Here is a 22,728-nt window from a genome sequence, read left to right as displayed (position 1 = left end):
TATGCAAATCAGTCTGTCCCTGGCCCAGTGCATCATGGGAACAGGGCAGACTAAACTACCAAGCCAATTCTTTACCAGAAAGGAGACAAGCTACCGGGGACCGGTTTCTGGCATTTCAGCCTCTTCGGCCCGGCTTGCTTGAATCCTGATGGAGCAGTGAGAAAGGGACTCATGTCTGAGTATACCCTGCCACACCTATAGTGGCCAAAATCGATTTACAAAAGGGGGTGGTGATGAACAGAGTGTCTGAATTGAGCAGACCACTCTTACCCAGTCCAAAGATCAGGGCTTGATCCATCACCGTTATTTATCTCACTGCCCCATCCCAGCTCAGAACATGGCTATATGCAAATCAGTCTGTCCCTGGCCCAGTGCATCATGGGAACAGGGCAGACTAAACTACCAAGCCAATTCTTTACCAGAAAGGAGACAAGCTACCGGGGACCGGTTTCTGGCATTTCAGCCTCTTCGGCCCGGCTTGCTTGAATCCTGATGGAGCAGTGAGAAAGGGACTCATGTCTGAGTATACCCTGCCACACCTATAGTGGCCAAAATCGATTTACAAAAGGGGGTGGTGATGAACAGAGTGTCTGAATTGAGCAGACCACTCTTACCCAGTCCAAAGATCAGGGCTTGATCCATCACCGTTATTTATCTCACTGCCCCATCCCAGCTCAGAACATGGCTATATGCAAATCAGTCTGTCCCTGGCCCAGTGCATCATGGGAACAGGGCAGACTAAACTACCAAGCCAATTCTTTACCAGAAAGGAGACAAGCTACCGGGGACCGGTTTCTGGCATTTCAGCCTCTTCGGCCCGGCTTGCTTGAATCCTGATGGAGCAGTGAGAAAGGGACTCATGTCTGTGTAAGAATTGGCTTTTGTAGTTTGGTTTGCCCTGTTCCCATCATGCACTGGGACAGGAACAGACTAATTTGCATACAGCCAGGTTCTGAAACTGGGATGGTGCAGTGAGCTAAAAAACGGTGTTGGATCTAGCCCTGATCTCTTGACTGGGTGAGAGCTTTCTGCTTAATTCAGAGACTCTGTCCCTCACCACCCCTTGTTGTAAATATTTTTGTCCACCCTAAGCGTGGAAGGGTATTCTCAGATGTGAGACCCTTGCTCATTGCACCATCAGGATTCAAGCAAACCGGGCCGAAGACGGCTGTAATGCCAGAAACCGGTCCCCGGGAGCTTGTTTCCTTCCCAGTGTAAGAATTGGCTTTTGTAGTTTGGTTTGCCCTGTTCCCATCATGCACTGGGACAGGAACAGACTAATTTGCATACAGCCAGGTTCTGAAACTGGGATGGTGCAGTGAGCTAAAAAACGGTGTTGGATCTAGCCCTGATCTCTTGACTGGGTGAGAGCTTTCTGCTTAATTCAGAGACTCTGTCCCTCACCACCCCTTGTTGTAAATATTTTTGTCCACCCTAAGCGTGGAAGGGTATTCTCAGATGTGAGACCCTTGCTCATTGCACCATCAGGATTCAAGCAAACCGGGCCGAAGACGGCTGTAATGCCAGAAACCGGTCCCCGGGAGCTTGTTTCCTTCCCAGTGTAAGAATTGGCTTTTGTAGTTTGGTTTGCCCTGTTCCCATCATGCACTGGGACAGGAACAGACTAATTTGCATACAGCCAGGTTCTGAAACTGGGATGGTGCAGTGAGCTAAAAAACGGTGTTGGATCTAGCCCTGATCTCTTGACTGGGTGAGAGCTTTCTGCTTAATTCAGAGACTCTGTCCCTCACCACCCCTTGTTGTAAATATTTGATGCTGCAGAGGCACAATATTTTTCTCATTTGAAAGCAAGAAGAGGTTACTCATATACCCAGTGTCAATTGGCGTGCTCCGTATTGTACCCTGATGATAAAAAATATTAACCATGTCACGGACTCTTTGCTTCTGGCCAGCCTTGATCTCAGAGATTGCATGTCTCAGTACCACTCAGTACCATTCCATCTTTCTTACAGAAAGTGTCTTCACTTTTGAGAAGATCAAGTAACATGAGATATTTTGCCCCAGCCATCAGGTCGAGAGGCATTGCTATAAAGCCTTGCTCTTCAGATATTCCTGGTTCACTCTAATTGGGCAAATCTATTGTTGTGTCTCAACTCGGATAGCATCCTTGGCTGTTTCTACACAAAAAGGGCCCAATTATGAGGGTTTGCAAATTTAGCAGGTGCCCAATTTGCATCTAATTACACGTGTTACACCTTGGAATGAGGAATAACTTGCTAATCATGTGTGTTACTTCGCATTCCATTGTGCACAAATAGCACATGTGCACTATTTGTTTTCCAGTTCACTACCCTATTTCTCATCCTATACCTCTCTTAATATATCCTCTGTCTCCATTCTCTGACACATCCTAAACCCAATTCTACTATAGACCTTTCTAGACTGTTCCCTCCTCTACTGCTCCTTGCATCATCTTACTTTTCTTTCTTACTTACTTATATGTACCTTGTACGCGCACGCTCCTCTGCGCTGCAACTGGCTTTATTTTAAAGCTTTTAATTGCTTTTGGGAACTAGCGCTATCTACTTCATTTGTAAGCGCTTGTGAGCGCTTGTAGCTGTACTAAGGTGTATTAGGGGGTGCACAGTCAGGCACTCACTTGCACTATAATCGTTGCTCCACCCGCATTTGCGGGGCTTAGTTAGATTCTAGGGCTTCTTGGGGTAGTGCTTGCGGTGTTTGGCCGCCATCTTTGGTGGGTGTGCTTGGATTCGGGCCGACTTTAGGCGCCATCTTAGAGTGGGTCCAGTGGCTTCACTCGTAGGACTCCAGCGCACTGGAAAGGCATTTAAACCCTTCCTTTTCAGTTCTTAGGCAGACTTACATGTACCTTGTACGCGCGCGCTCCTCTGCGCTGCAACTGGCTTTATTTTAAAACTTTTAATTGCTTTTGGGAATTAGCGCTATCTACTTCATTTGTAAGCGCTTGTAAGCGCTTGTAGCTGTACTAAGGGGGTATTATGGGGTGCACAGTCAGGTACTCACTTGCACTATAATCGTTGCTCCACCCGCATTTGCGGGGCTTAGTTAGATTCTAGGGCTTCTTGGGGTAGTGCTTGCGGTGTTTGGCCGCCATCTTGGGTGGGTGTGCTTGGATGCGGGCCGACTTTAGGCGCCATCTTTGAGTGGGTCCAGTGGCTTCACTCGTAGGACTCCCGCGCGGCACACAATATAGGGAGATGCAAAGACAAGCGCGCATCGTGGGCACGCCGGCTGGGCGCCGGAGGTGCGCCAGAGGTAAGCCCGTTAGCGCCTGTTCGCGCTCCGGACACGCTTAGCGCCGGACACGCTGCTCCAACTCGCCTGGTTTATTCCAGGGAAGAACTCTGTCTGGTAAATCAATACCCTTGTAGGAGTAAGCAACCGGTCTGCCCGGCGGCCCCTCTGGTGAATGTAAACTGCGGACTACTTAATGTCCGATCGCTCTGCAAACATCATGCAGAGACGGCCCTTCTTATTGAGTCATTGCAGTTGGATATTTTGTTTCTGACTGAAACTTGGACTAGAGCGGAGAGTAGTGTGGAGCTCGGCTGGGCTTGCCCATCGGGTTACTCTATTAGGCATATCCCGCGAGTCACTGGGAGGGGTGGTGGAGTGGGCTTTATTTTTAAGGACTCACTTACGCTCTCATATCTCGAAGTCAAACCGGTTATGGGCTTTGAGCTCATGGGTTTCTCTCTGAAAGACCAGAGTGGAACACTGGCTGCGGGGCTACTTTGCTATCGTCCTCCCGCCAGTGCAACTTCTTCTCTTCAGGATCTGATAGACTTGATTTACGACTTGTCTAACTCCCATGCCAGGTTTTTAATCTTGGGCGATTTTAATTTATGGCCCGGGGGTCCTTATGAACTTGCATATCGGGAACTCTGCCAAGCGTGCAACAATCTCCATCTTATGCAGCTTGTATCCGCCTCTACTCATGCACAAGGGCATACTTTGGATATGATTTTTGCGACTGAGTCGCTAGTCTTGATTAAGGAGGTAGCGGCTCAATGCTGGACAGATCATGCATTGATCCATTTCTCTATCTTTTTACCAGCCGGTTCGCTGAGCAATAGCGTCTCAGGTAGGCCTAAATTCAGTAGGCAATGGTCTCGGATGTGGAAGAGCTCTAATTTACCCACGCTACTGCCTGGGGTTTTTTCCTTAGGTCAGAATGTGGAGGAAAGCTACTCCACTCTCTGTCAGCACATCTTTGAGTCGCTTGATAAGGTGATTCCATTGCGTAGGTAGAAAGACAAGCCACTAAAGCCACCCCTTGGTTCTCTAGTGATCTGTTCCAGCAACGGCTTCGCTGTAAACAGGCAGAGCGGGTCTGGTGAAGGCACTCTCTGGAAGCAGATAAGCTGCTCTATAAAAAATCCCTTCAGGACTATAAACTACAGATTAGGGTGGCTAAAGCTAAATTTCTAGAGGACACCTTGGCTAAAGCAGGAAATAAGTCTCAAACCCTATTTAAATTAGTCAAGAACCTCTCTAACCCATCTACCATCCCAGATTCCCAGGAGCAATGTGACTCCTTAGCCTTGGCGTTTGAGGATAAAATAAAAACTATCCTGAACGGCCTCTCAGCCTCCAATCTGACCAGCCCCCTTGCCCTTGGCTCTGTGGAACCGGTCAGTATAACGCCTCGAGAGGCCCTTGAGAAGGAAGCAGCACAGCCTCGGCTGACCTGCTTTCCTACTCCTTCTTTGGTGGACTTTTGCGCACTGGCTAACAGCGTCTCATCTGGTTCCCCTTTAGACCCATTGCCTCATAAGTTTTGGAAGCTGTTTCAGGGGGAACTTTTCCCGCCGCTCCATTCCATCTGCTGCCAGTCCCATGCCACGGCCACGGTCCCTGATAGCTGGAAACTGGCAGTGGCCACTCCTCTGCTAAAGAAGGCCACCTTGGACCTGTTATGTACGGCAACTATAGGCCCATTTCACTCTTGCATTTCTCGATAAAAATCTTAGAGAAATTGGTTACTAGGGTCCTGTCCAGCTTTCTTGAAATTAACAATCTTTTGGACGTGGCCCAGTTTGGTTTCAGGCCGGCCCACAGAACAGAGTCTGCCTTGGTGACCGTTCTGGACGACCTGCGATCGCATGTCGACATGGGAGGAGCAGCATTTTTGGTGCTGCTCGACATGTCGGCCGCGTTCGATACAGTTGACCATGCGGTGTTACTGGGCAGGCTCCGGGAAACTGGGTTGACCGGCCTGGCCCTGGACTGGCTGGCCTCTTACCTCTGCAATAGGCAGCAATCTGTAGCCCTACCACCTTTTCGATCAGCCATAAAAGATGTAAATCAGGGCGTGCCGCAAGGTTCCGCAATCAGTCCGATTCTTTTCAATTTCTATCTTCGCCCTCTAATAAGTTTGGTTTTCAGAGCTCTGCATGGGCTGGGGCCAGTGATGTTGCAAGATCTATTTTCCTGGTACTCTACCGCTAGGCCTCTGAGATCTTCTTCGGCGTTCCTGGTGACAACTCCCAGGGTAAAAAGGGTGAGGATGGGCAGTCGCTCTTTCAGCTTTGCGGCCGCCAAACTATGGAACTCCTTACTGATGTCCCTAAGGTGCAAACAGGACCTTTTGTCCTTTAAAAAGGATCTCAAAATTCACTTCTTCCAGAGAGCAGTGTAGTGTTTGACATCTGCAGGTAATGTTTTCGTCGAAGCGCCAGGATACCCTTTGGGTGACAGCTGCGTTCTAAAAGTGTGATTACAATTACAATCATCTCAATCCTATTTTACTGTCCAGTTTTCACAATCAAGCCTTTCTAAACCATTCCCTCATGTATCTCTTCTTGACTCATCTGATACCTCAAATGTCTCTCCATTCCACTTCTAGAGACTCTTCCACCCTCCATCTCTCCTTTACTCATCCCAAACCACCTTCTACTGCCATGATCTACAAATAAACTTCCTAGACCCTTACCTCTTCTATCCCTTCTCTATCCTTCTCAATCCAGCTAACAGACTCACATGTCCACCACTCAAAAAAATGTCATATTTCTCTATACTGATTCACTGTTATGATTACATTTATTCTAGTAGTTTGCACCAGATTTCACCTGTCGGTAATCCTGGCAGCAAACACCTGTGATTTGCACACCCATAAGATGGGAGCTTGTGCCCAAAAAAGGATTTCTGGCCCAATTGGGATCAAGGCAAAAGTACTTACATCTGAGTCTAACTAGTAATACATGTTCGCGGGGACCATCCTTTACAACGCAGATTTTACTCCGCAGTACCCTTTCAACGCGTCTTTTACAACGCAAGTCGTAACCATGACTTGCGCTGGAGGGCCCTACAGGACAAGGAATAATTTAATTTACTATCCTACACCTTCCCTACTGTATGTAGGCTGGTGTTGGAATAGTAAATAAAAAAATTCCTAAGTCCGCACCCCTCCAACGCAAGTCGTAGTAACGACTTGCGTTGTAAAAAACGCGTTGTAAAGGTATGCGTGGTAAAACCATGCGTCGTAACATCGTACATCCCATGTTCGTTGGTGCATCCTGCCAAATGGACAAATAGTCACAAAGGGGATTGTACTTCGGGTTATCGAGACCAAGAATATTGACACAAGAATATAGTGGACAGGATATTGAGGGATACATTATTGCAAAGAAAGATATAGAGAAGTATACATTCACTATTCCTAACTATTTTGGATTCAATATTTTGTCCTTGATAATTGCATTGCTCGATACTCGGAATTCAATATTCACACAAAAAAGAAATCCCAAAAGGTATCCTTAGAAATCGCCCTTCACGCGGACGCATGGGCCAGAGTTATTATCTGTAAAATAGGTGCATTGACCAGGAGAACACAAACATAGAATATCTTCAAACTAGGCTGCCTGCTTTCCCCTTTGACTTGTTCCTGCTCCCGTCTGATGTACTTTATGCTTTAAGTTCAGCAAAGGACTTCCCCCAAACTTTAACCGAAGACATTCACATGTCTTACATTTTACAGGTGACCTGGTGGCTTTAGACACAGCTCAGAATTGCTTTCAGAGAAGACAGGTTTGCTAAGTGGAAATTGCTAAACGAACAACTTAGCAATTAATAAAAACAAAACCCAACCTGTGCAATTAGGGAACAGGCATGACACTTATGTTTGGTGCTACTTAATGGCAAACTTACCCTCAACGTTCTTGAACAGATGATATTCTAGAGGCCTGTTTCACAATTGAAGCTCTAAGAAATGAGTTGTAATTATGGGCCAGATTTACTAAGATTTAACGCAAGCACAACGCAGCAAGACAAATTGATGCGCTGCACCACATGGTTGTTAAGATATGGCGCATCCCTGCTCTCCCTGTGGTGATGTACACAGTGCAACCTAGAGTCAATGCAGCACATTTGCACTATGGTGTAAGGGGGAAACAACCGTTACATCGCAGATTTTACGCTGCGTGCAAACACAACGCAGTTGTTACAACATCCGCGTTGTTACAGCGCAGTGCCATTACTACGCAAGTCGTGACAACGAATTGCACTAGATTGTGCTTTAGGATAAGGAATTGTATGATTTACTATTCCAACACTTTCCCTAGTGTTGCACACACTGGAGTAGGAATAGTAAATCATACTATTCCTAAATCCAGCGCGCCATCTAGCGCAAGTCGTTGTAATGACTTGCGTTGTAATGACAGTGCGTTGTGACACGTGGTCGTTGTAACAACCGCGTTGTGAATGGATCGCGGAGTAAAGTCCGCAATATAAAGAGTCATATTCGGTGCAAGGGTGTTTGCATTATAGCCAGGATTGCTTTTGTGCAGGAAGGGGCACCTTCATGCACGAAAAACAACAGAATGCAGCACACATGGTAAGAGGAAAAAACCAAGGAGAAATAAAGTTATTTCTCCTTGTTGCCCCTCCCCTTGGATGATGTATCTTTTTGACGTATTCCCAGGTTTACTACTGGCACATATATGTGTTGGCAAGAAATGAATAAGAAGGAGTTTGCAAGACCATGGAGGTCATACTTAACGGAAAGTTTGAGTACTTTTAAACTCCAACCTTTTGACAATATGATTAGAAATAAAACCATTTTGAAACAGATTTTAAATCAATCAACTAAATTGCTATCATTAATATTGGATCAGGAGCAGACTACTAAAAAAGCATGCTTGGTTGGTTATTAATTTGTATAATAAAATTGAACCCCAATTCTATCTAACTTCTTGCTTGAAACCGGCGGTAAGGGATATATTGCTTAAGCTTAGGTTTGGACATTACCCAACAAAAGATGGTACACCTAGATGGGTGCAAGTTTGGCAATCACAAAAGTGTAGATGATCTGGTTATATTAATAAAACGTTATTGCACATTGTTTGTATTGGCCCCAAATTGTGTCAAGGAAGATTAACACTTTTAAAACCAATATTTAACGAACAAGGGGTGAGAACGTGTCGGCAAGCAGTAATATTGTGCCTCCAAGGGCGTATCATCAATTTAACAGTTAACTTTGACAAATTTATCATTATATCCAAGAAAAAACTAGCTCAGGACGATCTTGTGGTCATATAATAAGAATAGAAATTGGCTATGATTCCAACTATATTGTTTTCCCCTATACTGATAATGTAACTTGATACATTTTATAAAGTATCTGAGATATGGGGTCATTTTAAGAAATGTGGATGCATTTTATATTTTAAGTACTAAGATCACAACTGGACCAAACATGTGTCACTCAATGCTCTGCTTCTTTTTAGGGGTTGTTTAAAAACCGGAGAGGGGACTCAAAGATGATCTGTATGGATGGGCTTACTAATATGTATGGTGAATAATAATGAAATGTAATGTTTATATTCGATTATGGACAAATTACCTTTTTATGATATTGTATGTATTTCTAACAGTTATAAAGATATGTTAACACTTCCTCATAATCTTTAAAGAATGTAAGAAATTGCCTTGTTTTCTGAACTGTGTTGTTTTATTGTAATGATTTTAATTATTCAGACAATAAAGAATATAATAATAATAATACTGGTAGTAAATCTGGGAATGGGCCAAAATACATGGGTGGATGCGTGAGAACACCCAGGCTCCACCCACCGAATGCCTTCCCTGGGCAGAGTAACGCAGGGCAGCAACTTGTGTTGTCCTGCATTACTCCACGCGGAGTCTCGCAATGTGGCTCGCATGCCATAGTCAATCTGTGCCTTGCGTGACACAAGGGCAACACAATCCTTTCATAAATCTGGCTCCAGGTGTCTACAAAATTCAAGAACAGATATTGGGCATTGAGTTTGGAGCTCTTCTAACAGGCCATGTACTCCTACTATTGGCCGTGATTGCTTGAAGGCTCCAACCATGAGTGAAAGCCGGTGTGCCTAGAGATGCAGAACAAGCCTTTTCAATTGTTTGCCAAGTGTAAGTTAGTGTTTGATGGCAGTCCACTAGGAGAGTGAGCGCTTATTACACCAAAGACTGTCTAAATAAAAAAATCGGTAGAGCTATCTCAGGAAACAAGTTACAAATCGACGAAAAGGTGATTGAACGTAATAAATAATTACAATGTAGATCCACGAACATCAATCTACATTTTAGATGCTGGATTTTTTGACCTGCATAGATGTCTCATGCTGTTATGTTTTGTTTGCAAAAATGCAATGAGATATCATTATGTAATAAGTGTAAATATGCCAGAAGAATATCAAATGGAATTAATCATTTATTACTGCTATGTCCCTTGGCGCAAATGTAAAGAATGAGCTATGTAAAATCTTCTATTTAATACTCATTCATAAGAACAATTACCCTGGGCCCGATTCACAGAACTAACTTTAGACAAAATCCTAAACTTACTACTTTTGGTATTCACAGAAGTTAGGATTTTGTCTTAAGTTTGTCTTAAGACAGACTTAAGACAGATTCCTAACTTAAGTCTGTTTTAGGTCTGTCTTAAGTCGGTCTTAAGACAAAATCCTAACTTCTGTGAATACCAAAAGTAGTAAATTAAGGATTTTGTCTTAAGTTAGTTCTGTGAATCGGGCCCTAAGCCTTTAAATATATATTTATTGTAAAGTAATTAAGTATCAAACGTTTTAGCTCCGTTTTTAAGATGTGTCTTTAGGACGAATTTATTTTACATTGTATTCATAAATGTTAATGTTTTTGTTTTATTTTGTCAATGGACATCTGTGCCTAAATAAGCTCTATTTTGATTAAAGTTGGTGTATTGGGGCCATTTGGAAACTAGTAATTTGGGTACAATAGGACATAGTGGAAATTGATTAAATAGGGCAATGCAAACACTCGTAACTTGCTCTTAGAGTGGCATTATTGAAACCAACATTTGTGATTACTGAGAGACAATAGAACCTAGGAAATATGCTTATGGCAACAATATTATTTGCAGGCCCGGGCATAGTTCGCAGAGTTTTGCTATGCAAAACTCTGCAAAGTTACAAGTTGTAAAGTTACTTTGCAGAGTTACAAAAAAACTCTGCAAAGTTCAGCGAGTGGCAGAGTGCAGTGCGAACTGCAGTTTGTGCTGGTATTCCTGCCGCTCGGGTAGACCTTCTACCAGAGCGGCAGCTCACGCTCGCGAACTTATCGTTCGCAATAGCGAACCTACCGCTCGCTATTGTGAGCGGGGAAAAAAACAATGCTACACATCGCAAAGCGGAGTTAACTGCACCCCGCAAACTCTGCAGAGTGCGAAGTGCATTAAACTCTGCAAACTCCACGAACGGAGCGATGTTCACTGCCCAGGCCTAATTATCTGCATGCTTCTGCACTACAGAAAGTGGCAATGTGTGTATACCGAGGCACATTGGAACAGAAAAGTGTTCCTATTGTACCATTATGGAAACAGATCACGTAATGGTAACTGTGACTTTATGGAAAAAGACAATATACATATATTGGGACCTTCTGGGAACTGGCAATAAGGAAAAGTTATCCAGCTCTGCATCTAACATACCATCTATAAATCCGTCTGTGCACCAGACTTATATAGATCATATATATGCATTCTATGCATATGTGTATTCCATCATCTATCCATTTATCCAAACTAGCTGAGCAACATTTCCACCTACCTCATGCATGTATGCTTATAAACTTAGAAGCTTGTACTTTGTGCCATAAATAAAGTCCACTCCGGTGGTAACTTTACTCCAGACTTGGTGCACGGCTCTGCCACAAACTGTTTAGCAGCCGGTACAAAAGAAACAGTGAAGGAAGCCCTTTCTACCACCGGTGACGCTGGACAAGCTGAAGGAGACATAACTCAAAGAGACAGACTCCCCATCAACCACAAGGTGAGTCAGTGCTGCGCAGCCATCAATCACCCACTGCACAGAACAAAACACCACTTGGCAGCCAGGAATGAGCTGGTCAAGGCCGCGCTTTGTGCGAGATGAAAGCAGGACAGAAAGAAAGAGAAGCCGCCTTTCAAGAGGTGGCCGCCAGGGCTAACGAGGAGGCCTTCTTAGAACTCTGGGCTCAGGGGCACGCGAGTGTCATTAGTAAATGCAGATCAGAGAGGCGCTTTGTACCGATCAGGTGAAAACTTTTGCAACTCGGACACTTTGAAGACTTGATTCAAGCTGGAATGTAGATACTGCAGCCTTCAAAAACGATTTATAGCAGACAAAAAAAGAAACTTCCACCACACTGTGGCGGTGGGACTGCCTTTAGGATATGCTAAAGGTGTCTTTCTTGGTGAGAGAATGTGGGTGCCCAACTGAGATAGAATCTCACAATATTTGCATCAGACTAGCTTTTTAAAAAGATCTGTGGTACGAGTAAGTGTTTAACCGCAGTGAAATTAAATGAAATACCAGTATTTGTAAAGCGCACAGCTACCTATGAAGTGGTGTCCCAGCGCTGGGTCCCTCAGGAAGATTAAGAGCCATATGTATCAAGGGCAAATGGGTTCGCGAACCCATTTTCGCAAAATGGTATGTATCAAACAATTTGGGTGCAAAATAAGGAATCGCAAAATTTGCCATTCCTTATTTTGCAATTGTATATAAGGAATCGAAAATGTTGTGATTCCTTAAATGCAATGTATCAAGGGAAAAAAAAATCCAAAATGCCCTTAAGGAATCGCAAATTACCACCAACTTCTAGTTGGTGGTAAGTTGTGAATTCTTTTAAAAAAACATTTTTTTGAAAATCCAATGGTGCCATGTGACCCTCATACATGCCCTTAGGGCATTTATGTGCGCCATATGTGCACACATGTCATTTTCAGGGGTGCAGCAGGGTGTTCTTGAGACACCCCTGCACCCTTGAAATTATTCTCAATTTGCGATTAGCAAATTGCGAATCGCAAATTAAGAATAATTTCCCATTCATTCCTATGGGCCACCTGGCCCATAGGAATGAATGGGAAATTATTCCTTAATTGCGATTAGCAATTTGCTAATCGCAATTAAGGAATTTTAAGGAATCGCTTAAAAATAGCGAATTTCTTCATACATATCATTTTGCGATTTCTAAATAGCGATTTCTTAAAAATCGCTATTAAGGAATCGCAAAAGGGTATGTTGATACATATGGCCCCAAGTGAGCTATTGCCCAGAGTCACATGGTGCTGGGCTGACCTGCCGCCGGTGCCCAGGATCGAACCGTGAGCCCCAGCTTCCAGCATCAGTCGCCCTGGCCACTGCGCCACACCTCTTCCATATGAAGCAGCGAAGGCAGGAGGCTCAAATCTGTTCTGTGCACCTTTCTGAAGCAGTCAGCCTCATCACACCACACCATACATGTAGAGACCACTCCATCAAAGGTCTACACTTGGCCAATAAGGCATATTCACGTGCAGCTCTTTAGGTCAAGCGGTGACAAGTGTGTGCCCCAGGGAAACAGGAAACTCACAAATACTGAGACCTTTTGTAGGTGATGACCTCTATGGAAGACCTGATGGTCCCATGCTGGGACAAGCACTGGCAAAGCCAAGAGGTATGACGTTTGTACGCCGTGCTATTTGTTTAACCAAAGCAAGTTTGCGTCCTGGGGCTCGGGCATCTGAAAAATGGATTCTGCAGAGGAAAGGACTGTTTTCATGTCTGTAGCCCAGCACAGTGACTGCTGACCACCTCTAGTCCACAGAGAATCCCAGTACCATGAAGGATCCATAGATTTTGAAAGCACCACAGAGACATACAAATGGTAAATTTGTGCCATACAAAGACTGGTAAGTTAACACAGTATTTAATTTGTGCACACATTGTTTCTCCCCGAAATGAAGCAACACACAGCTAAATCTTTATTTAATCAATAAATACCGTTGATCTATTTCTGCAGCCTCATCCACCTATCTCGCCACCTTTGTCCTCTCAGAAGCCTATTAATCGATCTCCATACATATCTGATAAATGTATTCATTCTTCCATTACATTGTTCTCATGTCCCTCTGCACCTTATCTATCTGTGCATCCATCAAACTAAGCATACATCTATCTATGCATCAGCCTGATATCGAACATGTATCTACATTCCATGCATTCCTGCATACAGCCATCCGTGTATCCATTCATATGAAGAATCAGTGTATCACACCCATCCGACCACCTGCCTCATCAATGTATGCATTCATGTTATCTTTCTACACAGCCTATCCATCAGCCGCCAGTCCCTTCCCCCCTCTATCCATACATGCACCCATTCATCTATCCATCCAGTCTAATCGATCCATCAATCAAGTTTCTTGTAAAGCGTGACTACTCACCTGTTAGGGTCTCAAGGCACTGGTGCGGGGGGATCTACGGTTCAGCCGAAGAGCCATGGCTTGAGGGATTTCCTCAATTGCAGCAGCAATGGAGATTGTCCGAGGTGCAGAGGCAAGGAGTTATGGATCTTCGCAGTGAGGTAGGAGAAGGATCTTCCTCCTGCTGTAGTCTTGCGGATTTGTGGGATGGTGGCCAGGCCAGTTGGGTGGAGTGGAGATGTCTGGTGGGAGTGTAGAAGGAGATGCAGTGGTAGAGGTATGCAGATCTGTAGGCTTGCGTGAGGAGCTTGGAAGTAAATCTTTTGTTGATAAGTAGCCAGCGAAGGTCTCTCAGGTGGCCAGTGATGTGGCTGCGGCATGGAATGCTCAGGATGAGTCTGGTGGAGGCGTTCTGGATGTTCTGGAGTTTATCTATCTGCATTATGCATCTGTTTATCTTATCCATATGTCTATCTGCCAATGATTAATGACCCCTTAAATCATTTCATCTCATCCCGGCATTCGTCTATAAATCCAAAACGTGCTCATTCATCTACACAGCCTACCACTATAGTTTACATATACATTAGTCTGCATTCACCCCATCTTTTGAGTAATTCATCGGTTGTTCCAGTTTATCTCTCCATCCACCTGTGCTTTCAATTATTTTTTCTCCGCATTCATCTCTTCATCCCATTTATGCATGCATCCTGTTGTCGATTCGCCGCATGTCTCTATACATCAAGAGCAGTACACAGGACTGTGAAGCACCTGTGCCCCATGTTGTTGTGTCAAAGGTCCTTTCTGGAACATTGACACGTTAGGTCCCCTGCTTTTCTCCACTCAAACACAGCCCCATCCACCCATGCATCCATCAGTCTATCCATGTATAGCACCAGTGTCCATTCTATTCTACCACCAATGCAGCCGTTCATGCACGTAAAGATGTGTGCGCGGGCAGTTTCTGGCCCTTTCCATCCCTTGGCCTTCACCCTGTGTCTGGTACCCACTGCAAGGGAGGTGCCTTTTGAAGCAGAGCCGGGAAATTTGGGTTTGCCGCCTCATTATCTTGTACCTAGCCATGCATGCAAAAACATAATTAGGTCTGGTGTACATCCTGGCCCGGGCCTTTCCTCTTGCAGGACATCAATCCTCATGGATTCCATTATGGAAATCGATTTACTGTCATCACGGCCCACCAAGTATTGCTCACTATTTTTAGAAACCGTAAGGCTAAGATGCCCCTCACATCGAAAGGTGGGGGTTGCGGCTGCAAGAGTACGACTATGAGATTGTGCACAAACCTTGGAAGGATCAGAACCCAGCAGATTACTTTTCATGAGCGCAGCTGCAATGACAGAGTTCGACATCCAGGACTGCGGATGAATATCAACATTTTATGGTGAGGTCGAGCACACTACTCTGTCTATGGACCAAAGCACTGCTGCCAACAACACAAACAACGCCATGACTGTCATCAAAGAAGTCAATGAGACACAATCATGGAGACGATGCTAACGGCCTCTGGCCAATGATACTGAATTCTAAAAGTTAAAAAAGGTACAGGATGAGTTAGCAGTCACTCAAGAAGACATAATGCTTAGAGGCTTGAGAATCATCATACTTGAGAGCCTCAGGCAACGGATTATCAAGACGGCCCATGAAGGGCACTGTGGCATCGTAACCACCTAGAGAGCATGAGAGACAGAGTGTCATTCCCTCGACTAGATGAGGGAGTAGAAAAAGAATTGAAAGCATGCCGCATCCTCAATTACCAGTCAGCACAGACAAAAGACGGCTGAAAAATTGTGAAAATATGCATTTATATGCATTACAGACATTCTCTTAAGCTATGAGGTTTGGGGTGTGGTTTTATAATTACACACTGGCTAGTAAAGCATAATGAACACAAGTTGCAGAGTAACTCAGATGTGTTCTTTCGTGGGGCCTCGTCCTAACGTACAGTTTTTTATGACATGTGCTTGCATTTATTACACATTTTCAGCCACCAACCACGCAAGATGTCACACAGTGCAGTAAGTGACAACAGTTCATACACTCATTAACTATTTTAGAGCTTATGGCTCATCAGATAATAGCAATAGTGTATAGCAAGTACAAACCCATTGATTTGCTGAATGACGTGAATGGGTAACAGAGTTTTATACGTGTAGAATGAGACAAAAGCTTTATTGTACTCTGGTGAGAAACAGCAGTAAATGCAGTCTTTATAAAGTGACAGCGTAATGTTAAATCTACGCCAAAGAAATCAGAGCTTTGTTTGGGTATTGGTCGTTTGGGATGATGGTAAATTAATTGTAGTTTAAACAGTAATGCTGTACACCGGCAGGGGAGTACAGCAACCAATGTGCTGAATTTAAATGGCAGATATAGACTTTTTGGCACTCCCGGATGTTTTCCAATTGTAGTTGTCAGAAAGTAGTTTTATTAGTTGATTCTATCAGTCCTGCGTCAGTGTATCATACCATGAATTACAAATAAGTGTGTGTTTCTCCCAGGATAGGGGTCTTGGCCTTGCACTAGACACACCCAACTGATCACTAGAATGTCTTGCTACTTTTTGCAGGGAACCAATCCCAGAAAACAGTAACCACAGACTCAGAAGCTGACAGTAGGAAAAAACTCCAAAGGCTTTCCTTGAATATATCTGAATGACAACAAAATCTCAGAAAAATGGATTGAAGAGTCGCAATTTCAAAAACACAACTTGCAGCTGCTTGCTATACCCACTGGGACTTGTGTTCAAAAATGCAGATTTTGACTCAATATCCTTTCTGCCACAGCCATCTGAGCAAAGAATGCAAGCAAAGAACCCCTCTGCCTTCCAGTAGCCTAATAAACCTACAAGAGATGGAAAAACAGTGGAGAAAATAAGAAATAGGGGAAGTAGGGGGAAGTGGTAGGAAAGGGAGAAATGCTGGGCATCTTTTGTTGAATGCATCTTTGGTTCGCGGAAAAGCACCGCCCCGGGGTAGATACTGGAGAAGAGGGACTGCAGGTTGAGACTTGTTTAGCATTTCAAAGAAAGCAAAATGGTACATCAGAGGAAAGTTGGTGAAAGAGAAAAACACATAAAGTAACAAATGAAGGAAAAGCGAAGATTGAACTAGGAATGACAGTGAAAATCCCACCAACATACTCAATTGGCAAGTGAAGCTCTAGCTGCCTTTAAGACTGCTCTTTCAACCTTAGCTCAGAAGAAGAAGTACACATAAGGATGGGGGCATCTTGGAAATGTTAGTCTCAATGCCATAGACTAGTAATGGTGGCCAGTTGTTTCAGGATATACGCTGTATATTTTCCACCTATCTTGTTATCGCAAGCCTTTCGGGTGCGGTGAATTGCCTGGACACCACCACCTCTAGCTCCCATTCCATTAGCTGTGCCACTGTCTACTTATCCCCACCAGCCCACCTCTTCATGTGTCCTGGTGTTAACTCTCCTGTTTGGATGTGGGAAGAGAGCAAGATTTCAAATGAGTCCTGAAACGTTCACTGGGGTTATTCATTCTTCAGAAAGCTTTCTATGGTTTCTTTCTTCAGCATGTTGTGGGATTAGGTAAGAAATGGCGCATGTTGTGTTGCACTCATTTCTTTCATTTCAAAAAGCTTTATTCGTCTTTTGCAGCCATAAAAGCAACGTGCAAATCAGCAAATACCGTTAAATATAGGAATCACGAGTATAAAAGACAATACATCTTTAAAATAAAACTACTTGGCATCCCCATGAATAAAAAAACATGCGATAAAATAGTTAAAAAACAGCAGATTAAAAAGGATAAAACATTTGAATATATGCACATTACAACATCGTGAAAAAATCAATATTTTTATTCAGATACTCTGAGCAATTAGGCGAGCCCTCAGAATCCATACCCAGCCTAAAAATTTTGCCATGGCTAGTGCAATAGGTAATGATGTATCAGTACGCAGGATGCGTTCATCAACCACAGCCACCCTTGTGCCCAGGAGCCTGCAAATTGGTAACAGCCAGGCCTGGCGCGGTGCTACATAGGCATCACAAACAAAAAGAATATGAGCCGTAGACTTGTTAAAAGAACTACACCCCAGACACCTAGTAGAAGATTGGGCTGACCATTTAATGGTAAATAATCTCACCGGGAGCGTTCCCACCCTGAACTGGAAGTACAATTTGCTGTCCATTGGTTTAGTAATCGCATACCGATAAGGTTCCATCCTCGGGGTAAATTTATTGTCCAAAAAAAAGTTGGTAAGGGAGGTTGACGCTTGTTGTCTTGCGTTTTTTTCCTGAAACCATTCCCAGTATTTAGGGGCATATGTAGGTAATTTACTTTTTGCGATTCTCAAATAGCAATATTTAAGGAATCGCTATTTGAGAATTGCAAAATGGAATGTAGGTAATAATTTGCAATTTTTTTGCGAATCCCTAAAATTCCTTAATTGCGATTAGCAAATTGCGAATTGCAATTAAGGAATGAGTGTCCCATTCCTTCCTATGGGCCAAGAGGCCCATAGGAATGAATGGGGATACATTCTCAACTTGCGATTTTCTTTGAGAAAATTGCAATTTGAGAATCGCTATTCCAAGGGTGCCAGGGTGTCCAAAGGACACCTGTTTCACCCCTGGAATGTGCCTGTAAGTACATGTGGTGCACATATATGCCCTAAGGGCATGTCTGTGCGCCACATGGCACTTTGAATTAAAAAAAATGCATTTTGACAGGAAATCGCAAAATACCATCTACTTGGAGTAGGTGGTATTTTGCGATTCCTTATGGCCAAATCGCAATTTAAAAGGCACCCCTACATAGCTTTTAAGGAATCGCAAAATTGCGATTCCTTAAATGCTTGAGCAAAATAAGGAATCGGAATTTTTGCGATCCCTTATTTTGCTATGTGGTACCTACATTCCAAAACGGCGTTTGCGATTCGCAAACGCCTACCTATGCCCCCTAATCTTTAGCACAGCTTTTGATGGAGTGTGGGAGTTTACAGGTTCAATTCACAGCGAAATCAAGCCTAGCTCTACTAAAAGGTTTCGAACTACCCATAACCATTTAATACGATGTAATGTATCACCCCTAATTATTTCTAAGAAACCCTGCGCATAGCTTGCAAGTTCAGGTGTAGACCATAGTCTCCTCCAATACAGAAGGGGACGCAATTTAGCTATTGCTGAAATAGGTTTCTTACCCAGATCAATTAGCAATGGGCACATAGGGGTACTCTGGGGTAGTCTAGTAATATTCTAAATCAATTTGACGATCCCACTTCATACTGCCTTGAAAGTTCACTCCTAAATAAGTGAACTCATTTACTAATTCTAGTGGAAAATCCTTCATATTAAAACCCCTAAGATTTGCCTTACGGGCATTGAATGCCATTAGCTTCGTCTTAGACACGTTGACCTCCAAGCCCCTCTGGCAGCAAAAATCCTCTAAGATTCTTAAAGCCTTCTGAAGCCCACCAGGGGTCTTGGAAAGGATCAAAGTGTCATCGGCAAACATCAAAATTGGTTCTTTTTCTCCGGCAAGTGAAGGGGCGTCAGTTGGTATTGTACTCATACAATCAGCTATCCCGTTGATATATAACAAAAATAGCGTAGGGGCCATCACACATCCCTGTCTCACTCCGCGTTCCACCGGGAACAGTTCAGTAACTTCGCCCTGCCCCCCCCCCCATCTAATTTGGGCATTATTATCTTCGTGGAGCCTTCTGATCAAAGTTAAAAGGCCCAGGGGAAGCCCAAGCTGTTTCAAAACTAGCCATAATTTCCAGAGGGGCACTAGATCAAATGCCGCCCTTAGATCTACAAAGGCGGCATAAAGACCACCCTTGCCTATGGTCTCTATCTTCCAGTAAATTAAAGTGAATCTGAAAACCTGGTCGATGGTGCTTATTGATGCACGGAATCCAGCTTGCAATGGAGAAAGGACTCCGAACTCCTCTATCCACCCCTGCAATCTATTTAACTCCATTCTACCAATTATTTTCTGGAAGCAGTCGATTAAGCTAATAGGCCTATAGTTCCCCGGGCCTGCTTTGTCACCTTTTTTGTAGACAGGGATAATTTACGCACTTTTCCAAGACGCGGGAATGAGGCTCCTTGTGCAATAGCATTACATAGCAAGAGGATATATCGGCTCCAACTATATTTATCATGTGGGAGGATATCGCCCGGAATGACATTGGGCCATGGTGCTTTCTCCGGTACAATTGAGTTCAATGCTGACTCAACTTCCCTCTTGGTGAAGGTTTCTCCTGAATACATCACACTTGTGTGTACGATTTCCCTCACTACAGGGGTAGAAGCTTATTGGGGCTTAAAATGATTAAACCAGGCAGATACAGAGGCATGATTTTGGGGGAGCTCAGCTTGGCCCCCGGTTGACCATTTATAAATGTGCCAAAACTGCTTAGGATTTTTCGAGGCACATGCGTCCCTAAAATCCTGCCACCGTTTAACATCCCAGGCTTTCTTGGCCTTTACTTGGATAACCTTATACAGTGTTCTCATCTTGCGGACCTTTGTTGGGTCACCCCCTCTTATGGCTCTCTCAAGTGCCAATTGCAAAAACAACAAGTGATGGACCGAATGTGGATCAATGTCACACATTCCCCCAGTCAAAAGATCTGGGCCCAAATCCATCGTTTTTTTGCACTCCACACCACCCTGGGTTAGACAATGGCGATATGCAAATCAGCTCTGACCCTGTTGCCCCATGGGAACAGTCCAGTCCGAACTACAAAAGCCATGTCCTTCCCAGAACGGAATCAAGCATCCGAGGACCGGACCGGTTTCGAGGTAACACCTCTCATCAGCCCGGCTAGCTTGACTCCAAGTGGTGTGGAGTGCCTGGGACCCACGTCTGGGCATCCCCAGCGCACTTAGGGCGGCAATTGCAAAAACAACAAGTGATGGACCGAATGTGGATCAATGTCACACATTCCCCCAGTCAAAAGATCTGGGCCCAAATCCATCGTTTTTTTGCACTCCACACCACCCTGGGTTAGACAATGGCGATATGCAAATCAGCTCTGACCCTGTTGCCCCATGGGAACAGTCCAGTCCGAACTACAAAAGCCATGTCCTTCCCAGAACGGAATCAAGCATCCGAGGACCGGACCGGTTTCAAGGTAACACCTCTCATCAGCCCGGCTAGCTTGACTCCAAGTGGTGTGGAGTGCCTGGGACTAAGCATGGGCGAATTTTGCGAATCTCGCGTTCGCGAATTTTGCGGATTTGCGAATTCGCAATCCGCAAAATCCGCGAATTCCCGCGAATTTGCAGATTTTTTTTTTTGTGTTCGCCCGTGTTTCTGCCAGTTCGCGAGGGTTTTTACAAATTCGCAATTTGCGAACTTACCTGTCGGGTCGCAAGTTTTGCGAACTTGTTGTTTCTACGTGTCCAGCCTGTTTGGGACACTCTTCTTCATCACTGCCACTCTCTGTCACCACTGCCACTCTCTGACTACTCATGCCACCCTCTGGCCCACCCATGCCACCCTCTGTTTCATCACCACACCCTCTGGTTGTCCAGTGTACATTATTTTCGGCAAAGCAAAGCACACCTTCCCTGCCTCAAGTGAATTGAATTAATTTGGGGCTGATTAATGTGTCACAGAATATTTTTTTAGCTGGCACCTGCTTCCTTAGTGCGCCCTGATTAGTGATCTTTTGCACTTGCTAAGTGCTTTCATTGTTGCAAAATTAGTTACAACACCTGCCCTGCCCCAACTGACAATAATGAATTAGGGGCTGATTAATGGATTTTAACTTCCAGCCTGGCTCCTGCTTGTCTCCTTTAGCTGTAATTCAGGACCTTTGTGGCATATGTGTAACTATTCTGAGGTTCAGAGCAGGGTCACATAATAGTTGCAACTGGCAACTGAACTCTGGAGGGGCCCCTCAGGAAGCACTACAGGAAATGGCTACTAATGATGAGCCTGAACTTTTGAACCTGGTAAGTAGTTTCAGTTTTGCTAAGATCGTATTTCTGCAATTTAGCACTTATTCGCGGGGCGCGAAGTTGTACTGGGAAGCCGCGAACTCACGCGAACAGTGCGAGCAGTGCGAGCAAAATCCGCTGCTCGCGGATTTGCGGATTTTGCGGGAGATTCGCGAATCTCGCGGATTGCGAATTTCCCGAAAATCCGCAAAATCCGCGAGCGAAACGGATTTTCCGCCCATGCTTACCTGGGACCCACGTCTGGGCATCCCCAGCGCACTTAGGGCGGCAATTGCAAAAACAACAAGTGATGGACCGAATGTGGATCAATGTCACACATTCCCCCAGTCAAAAGATCTGGGCCCAAATCCATCGTTTTTTTGCACTCCACACCACCCTGGGTTAGACAATGGCGATATGCAAATCAGCTCTGACCCTGTTGCCCCATGGGAACAGTCCAGTCCGAACTACAAAAGCCATGTCCTTCCCAGACCGGAATCAAGCATCCGAGGACCGGACCGGTTTCGAGGTAACACCTCTCATCAGCCCGGCTAGCTTGACTCCAAGTGGTGTGGAGTGCCTGGGACCCACGTCTGGGCATCCCCAGCGCACTTAGGGCGGCAATTGCAAAAACAACAAGTGATGGACCGAATGTGGATCAATGTCACACATTCCCCCAGTCAAAAGATCTGGGCCCAAATCCATCGTTTTTTTGCACTCCACACCACCCTGGGTTAGACAATGGCGATATGCAAATCAGCTCTGACCCTGTTGCCCCATGGGAACAGTCCAGTCCGAACTACAAAAGCCATGTCCTTCCCAGAACGGAATCAAGCATCCGAGGACCGGACCGGTTTCGAGGTAACACCTCTCATCAGCCCGGCTAGCTTGACTCCAAGTGGTGTGGAGTGCCTGGGACTAAGCATGGGCAAATTTTGCGAATCTCGCGTTCGTGAATTTTGCGGATTTGCGAATTCGCAATCCGCAAAATCCGCGAATTCCCGCGAATTTGCGGAATTTTTTTTTGTGTTTGCCCGTGTTTCTGCCAGTTCGCGAGGGTTTTTACAAATTCGCAATTTGCGAACTTACCTGTC

This window comes from Lissotriton vulgaris, chromosome 11 (genome assembly GCF_964263255.1).
Source record: "Lissotriton vulgaris chromosome 11, aLisVul1.2, whole genome shotgun sequence".
Classification (NCBI taxonomy): Eukaryota; Metazoa; Chordata; class Amphibia; order Caudata; family Salamandridae; genus Lissotriton; species Lissotriton vulgaris.
This window is presented reverse-complemented; position numbering follows the sequence as displayed.